Raw genomic sequence first — 7530 nt, 5'->3', positions numbered from 1 at the left:
CAGTGGATTATCAAATGTAGTTAATTCATAAATCTTAGAAACTTTGATTGACAAGAAGAAGATAGAGGATCATGATTCCAAAGAACATAGCACGATCTTGCTGTCATTTGGTGATGAAGTGCTCTAGCAATTAGGCTACATTTGCTGAATTCTATGGAGTTGCAGAGAAAGCATGAAGTAATGGAAGAATTGCGAGGTGAGGGTCTGATGATCATAGGGAGATCGGTGAAAAGGGATCTGAAAAATTAGAGAAGCATATCACGTTCCAAGAAAAAGAGAAAATTGAAATGCTTCATTTGTCACAAAGAATGCCATTTCAAAAAAGATTGCCCAGACAAGAAAATTGTAAATCGTGATAAGAAAAAAGAAAGTGGGGATTCCGGAGTAGCAAGCGATGTATATGATACAACAGAAGTGTCACTAGAAACAATCATTGAATCGAATGTAGATTCGGTACTCGATTCTGGGTGCTCGTTTCACATGTGCTCCAACAAAGGTTGGTTTCATGATTTAATCGAGGTAGAAGCCAGGTGTTTTGTCTTGGGAAATAACAAGACATGCAAGATTATGGGAATAAAAGTATCACGTTAAAATAGGCTGATTGATGCTTGAAAACCATAACTCATGTGAGGTTTGTTCCGAATTTGAAGCATAACTCGATGTCTGTTGGAATGTTGGACTAAATGGGTTCGAAATGAAAATCGAATGAGGGCTGATGAAGGAATCGAAATGGTCCCTTAAAATCATGAAAGGTCAAAGCAAAATGGATTGTACATAGGAAGCACAATTGTTGGCAAATCTGAATCAACAACTGAGCAAATGAACAAGTGCAAATTGTGGCATCTTCGACTTGCTCATATCAGTGAGAGGGGGTTCACAGAATTTAGCAATCAAAATTTGTTTTGTAGGATAAAATCAGCGCACTTGGTTTCTATGAGGAGTGCATACTTGGTAAAAGTTGCAGACTAAGGTTCAAGCCTAAAAAGACAAAAAACGAAGGTATTTTAGACTATATACATTCAGTAACGGCCATAATTCAACTACTATATCCACTGTGAGAGCACAAGTCTTTTTAGCATATTTATCTTCTCACTTACACGCACTCCGAGAAACTTCTCAGAAGGTCATTCATCTCGTAATTCTTCCAAGTCAATGACGCATAACTTTAGAGTTCTTATGTTATGAGCTTCCAAATGCATCTTAGTGATATGTATAATATATGTCAAATCTTTTATAGATCTCATTCAGGTGTGGGATCGGTTCGTTCAATCTCCTCTCCGCTTAGTCATTGGTGGGGTTTCTATCTTTCATGTTTTAACCACCCATATTGTGGACAATGTATTAGCCTGAGAATTTTGGTTCCGGGTGTCACATGCCCACCAGATTCCACTTGGTTCATGCACGAACCACACCGTATTATGAGAGGTCAAGTTCTGATAGCAACTGTAATGCCTCAAATTCTACGATTGTCCCCACTGTACCAACAGATTCTTTATAGCGTGCTTATGTCCTCACTCACGTGAACCAATATTCATAGTACGCTCAAGTTCGTTACCCACGTGTAACGCGCATACTTTGCTACTAGTCTATATATACCTATAAAAGTATGGATGAGGGGCAAAGTTTTTGCATTGTGATTTTACTATATTGCCCAAAAATTATGCATTGTTTGTATTAATTGCATGGACATTGTTGGAAAAAGTATATAAAATTTAGGGACAATTTGGGATATTAAATTTGTAATATATTGATTATTTATTTACATATGCATTGTTTGTATTAATTACATGGGCATTAGTGGAAAAATGTATAAAATTTAGGGACAAATTTGGGATATTGAGTTTGTAATGTATTGATTATTTATTTAATTGATACATTTATTTTTTGAACTCATTAAACACATGAGAATCATGTTGTTTTTATTTTTTTAATAGAAAATTGTAAAATAAGAAATTTTGAAAATAATATTACATAGGAATTGAATAGATATTCGATAATGAAAAAGTTAATTAGAGAAATAATATTTTTTTCGTACATAATTCTTAGAAAAATATTAAAAAATAGATTTTTTAATTAAAAAAAACATATTTTTCATTAAAAATATTAAAAGATTATATATTAACTATTGTACTTATAAAAGTGTAAAAAGAATAACAAAGTTTTTCATTGTAAATTTTCTACTATTCTTATAAATTGTGTGTTGTAAGATTAATTGCAAAGAATAACAAAGTTTTTCATCGTAAATTTTTTACTATTCTCATAAATTATGTGTTTTTAGATTAATTGCATGAAAATTTTATACACAATCATTAAATACATAAGGATCATAGTAATGTTTTTATTTTTTAATAGAAAATTGCAACATAAGAAATTTTGAAAATAATGTTACATAAAAATTGAATAGATATTTGATAATAAAAATACATTAGAGAAATAACATTTTCTTGATACATAATTCTTAGAAAAAATAATAAAAGAATAGATTTTTAAATTTTAAAAAAATTCATTAAAAATATTAAAAAATATATATTTACCTATTATAGTTATAAAAGTGTAAAACGAATAACAAAGTTTTTCATTGTAAATTTTCTAATTGACTCTTAAATTATGTGTTGTTAGATTAATTGCATGGAAATTTTCTACACAATTTATGGGAAATCTATGCATTAAAAATGAATATATGTTTGATATTAAATTTATTTTTTTATTTATATACCTACAAAAGTGTAGATCATTGGTCATATTTTTCAATTGTCAAAAGACAAAAATGACATCATCATCAATACAAATCCAAAAATTCAATAAAGATATATATGTAAATTTCTAATTTTTGTAAGTGTAAAAATGAAATATCAAATTTTTTTATTTATTCTACCTAATATATAATTAATTAGTAGCTTAATTATTCCACATAATATATAATTAAGAGTTTAACAAATGCTAATGAATTATCACTATAATATACATTGATTGTAATAATTTATATCACTTCAAAAATAAAATGTAACTTCTATATAGTTCTTAATTAATTTATTCGTTTAATATGACAAAAGACTAAACCCAAATAAATAAAAAAAAATGCTTCAAATTATTTTTTGAAGAAAATCTAATTTTAATTTTATTAAATAATTAATATTTACGTGCATCGCACGTGCTTCTTGCTAGTAAATTTAAAAAGAACGAATTTATGTATTTATAAGTATACCAAATTGGTAGGAAAATATTTATATGATTTGAAATATCTTAATTGCATGGTATTATATATGTATGAACCATGTATGCATGAACATGAGCGCAACAATTGAATGGTATCAGAGTCACAAGTTCTTGGACAGGGGAAGACACGAGACTTCATCCATGCTCGGAGAACTCGACAACTAGGTATCTATGTCTTCTATCCTATAGTTTCCTTATGTTAATCAATATGAATTATGTGTAGGAACAAAAAATGTCACCCAAACGTAAGGTAACTGAGGGTGAAAGCAGCCGTGGGGCTCATGAGGATAACAGTAGTCATGGAGTACATGAAGGAGATAGTAGTCGTGGAACCCATGCAAGTGAAGATGGTGGTTCACAAGTGGTGGGGATGACTTTGGCCAATTGCTAAAACAAGCTAAAGCACGGAGAACCTATCCAATAATTACTAGACTTACAATGAATGACCCAATAACAGGCACGAACTCAAATGGCACCCATATCAAAGAATGAACAACCAACTACAAGTGCGTACGACAGATTTCCTGCAATGAACCCACCAGTATTTGCAGGAGAAATGAATCCTTTAGTAGCAAATGAATGAATAAAATCTTTGGAATCCATTTTCTCTTATCTTCGCATGAGTGACGTTGATAGAGTGAGTTGTGATCATTTTCTTATTAACTCGACATGCAAGGATATGGTGGGAATGCGTCAACTATCGGTAAGAGTGGATCAAATGAATTGGGAACAATTCAAAACAACATTTTCAACAAATACTTTGGTAAAGACGTTCGAGCAAGGAAAGAGAGAGAATTTTGGATCTTAAACAGGAGAACATGTAAATGGTAGAGGATATCCAAAAGTTTAAAGAAAAGCACCCCTATGATTATGAAGAAAGCTTTAAAATGTTAATTTTAGTATTACATCTTTTTATTATTATGATAATTACATCTAAAAAATTCCGTGACACTGCGATACTAATGAATTTTTATATCAGTATGCATGTACTATCTTATCAAACTTGAGTATGTAATAAAAATGTGGAGATAATTTAATATTTGAAATATTTCAAAAACAACCCAATTTTCTTAAAATAACTTGTGGCTGTAAAATTGAACAAGGGTATTTATCATATTTCATTTTGTTAAAATAAATATTATCTAATGGTGGGATTTGAATAATTATAAAGTGTACGACAACCACGTGTCAAGTTTCTATTGGCCATGTCCTCGTTTCTTACCGGACATGTCTTCAGATACTACAATGACAAATTTGACTTTTTCCACGTGTATGTATATAATTCGTTTCAGAGTTGATTTTTGATTCTTCCCCTGCCCCCTCAGCTCATTCGTCATTTTCTTGAATTTTATGGTGAGTTTTCATTCGATTAGAGCACTTTGTGACGATTTATCCGAAATGGGAAACATACATGATCTGGGCATCTGAGTTTTCATTCGTTTAGAGTACTTTGGATACTATTTTGATTCATTAGGTTTTGTATCATCCAAATGACAGACTCTATCGGCTACCAATCTTCGTGATCCTATCGTTTTTGCCCTCACAGCAGCGAAACTAAAAGAATTTCACAATCTTGATATGCCCGGTTCCAAGAAAGTTATCCTGTGGGATAGAATGAGGTACAAATCTCACTGCCAAAGTAATTAAACGGGAGACAATAGTAAAATGGCTCTTTTTTCCCCCTAAAAAATATTCCTCGCCTTAATTCTGCAGAAAATGGCTTCAAGAGGCCAAGAATTTGTACTCTGCTGAACATGCGAGGGAGTTTCACTTGGATAACTTAGGCAAAGAAATTGCCTTTTTGGAAAAATAAATATCCGAAGGAAACCTCCAAAAGATTGGCTTTTGCCACAACGATCTGCAGTATGGTAACATAATGATCGATGACAAGACACTATCCATCACTATTATCATAAGTTTCACAAATCTTCTGGACATCTCAGTTACCAAGAGCGAGGATATATATTTTGCTGGACTTGTAATAATCTCTCTTGTCCTTGGGAATATAGGATTATGAACATGTGTCATGTGAGTTATAATCCCGTCGCATATGATATTGCAAATCACTTCTGTGAAATGGCAGTAAATTATTATACAGAAATACCTCATGTCTTGGAGTAGAGCAAATATACTGGTTTGTTCCGATGCATAATAGGATTAATCTTTATAATCGATAACAACTTTGCTCACAGGCATGTTGAATGTTTCTACTGGTTTAGAAGAGCGCCAAAGATTCATGAGTCAATACCTCAGTGATGCAGGTTGTTTATATATTATTAATTGTCCCACATCGGTTGGATACAATACCTGGGAGTTGTATATATGGACTTTGACAATCCTCCCCCCTTGAGCTAGCTTTTGGGGTTGAGTTAGGTCCAAGTGCCAATCTTAGCATGGTATCAGAGCCCGGGTTCCACCGTTATGTGTTGGATTGCCTATAGTTAGGCCACCCGTTCTGCCCATAATTGGGTCATTTGTAAACTCCACGTTCCAGATGTTCATTCCTGGGCGTGAGAGGGGTGTGTTAATTGTCTCACATCGGTTGGATACAATACCTAGGAGTTGTATATATGGGCTTTGACAATCCTCCCCCCTTGAGCTAGCTTTTGGGGTTGAGTTAGGTTCAAGTGCCAATCTTAACATATATAACAACCATCGCATGTTGTCGTCGTGAAAAATATGCTTGCATTGACATTTCAACCTGTTGCCTGCGTCTAGACCATGAGTCTAGGAACACTGAAATAGAGCAGCTTGTTGATAATGTGGAGAAGTACTCTTGCAAAACATATTTTCTGGGGACTGTGGGGGATTATCCCAGTAAGTCCTTTTTGGAAAAAGAAAAAAGACTAGTTATGTAATATGCGGGTGATTGTAAAATATAACCTTGGCGTTGTTTCCTGATGTGTAGGGATATGTGAATCACATCGAGCTTGATTACATGTGAGTATGCCAGACAAAGGTTTGAACAGTATTGGTCGATAAAGCATGGAATTTTCAATGTGGAATCTAGTGGAGAATAGCAATATATGCATGTATATATGGTATTGTAGATTCGCAAGGGATTGCTCTCTATTGTTTGTGCATTCGGTAATGTGTGTTTCATATCGATAAGGTGCTTAGACTATATAATAATAATCTTGGCGAAAAACAGAGAATGTAATCGGCGAGTTTTGCAATTTCCAGTTGTTTCTTTACTGCCATTATCATATCAAGAACTGAATCTCACTGTTTGCAAAATTTTCAAATTCTAGGCCAAAATGCATCATCGTCGTCATAATAATACAAATGCTATGTGAACAATCTTTATTGCTAATAAATCCATCAAAACCACAAATTGCCGACAGTAGGAAACAAGAAAGCAAACCCCAAAACTCACTACTCATCCAACTGTTGAAGCTCAGCCTTCAGCTGCTCAATCTTGAGCCCCATCGCCCTCTGAATTGCAGCCTTGTCGTTCTCGGGTAGCTTTCTCAACAGCCCTTCATACATATCAACAACTTCACCCGCGGCTCTACGAGCACATTCAGCTTCCTCGTTGAAATAAACCGTCTCTTTGGACTCCATGGCCGACTCTATCTCCTCCCTAGCCTCCGCAAACTTGATATTGATATCATCCACTTCGTTTCCAATACCGACACCGTACTGCTTGACATATTGGAAAGTCTTGATGTGGGTCGGTGAAATTATGCTCGTCCGGTGACACCATGGTTTATCGAAAATGGAGCACTGGTATGAGAGATTGGTCAAAGGGATCGAAGGAAACGGAGATTTTGGTTTCCCATAGCTTCGTAAAGGGTTTCTGGAGAGCAATTTACAGACCGAACTTGATGAGCGTAAATGCATTTTGAGACTGCGAGGGAGAGGGAGGGAGAGAGAGAGAGAGAGAGGACGGACAGAATATAGGTATATCGCCTTAAATTCGGTAGACTTGGTTGGGTTTGAATGGATCAGACTGAAATCAATTTGGGATTAGCAGTAATTTCTCGGCATTACAAAATATAATAGTCAATTCACAACTTGATTGACGAGAGCTGATATGGACCAACTAAATTCATATATATATATATATATATATACACTACAGATTCGCAAATTCTTAATGTAGGCAAATTTTTTGCTCGTTTTATGACGGCAGTATCCATATCCAATCCATCATTGAAGGTTTAAGTTCACCTAAAGAGTACACTTTAGTGGTTGGTTTCCATAGTTTATCTCTTGGAACCATATATACAACACACATTTTCAATTTCTGTCTCTAATCATTACCGAACCCATTACACAAAGTCAAAACTCAAATCACAACCAACCCACCAA

The 7530-nt window shown here is 34.1% G+C and overlaps 1 long non-coding RNA gene across 1 annotated transcript; it reads left to right on the top strand.

Moving 5' to 3' along the window:
• Positions 1 to 5863: 5863 nt before the first annotated feature.
• On the top strand, positions 5864 to 6529 carry LOC142532213 (uncharacterized). The gene is made up of 2 exons (XR_012816534.1): positions 5864 to 6033; positions 6125 to 6529. It is a non-coding gene; the product is annotated as an uncharacterized LOC142532213 (long non-coding RNA).
• Positions 6530 to 7530: the final 1001 nt, after the last annotated feature.

Source organism: Primulina tabacum, chromosome 18, assembly GCF_025594145.1.
Source record: "Primulina tabacum isolate GXHZ01 chromosome 18, ASM2559414v2, whole genome shotgun sequence".
Classification (NCBI taxonomy): Eukaryota; Viridiplantae; Streptophyta; class Magnoliopsida; order Lamiales; family Gesneriaceae; genus Primulina; species Primulina tabacum.
The sequence above is the reverse complement of the archived record's forward strand: the minus strand, read 5'-3'. Positions and strand labels throughout refer to the sequence as shown.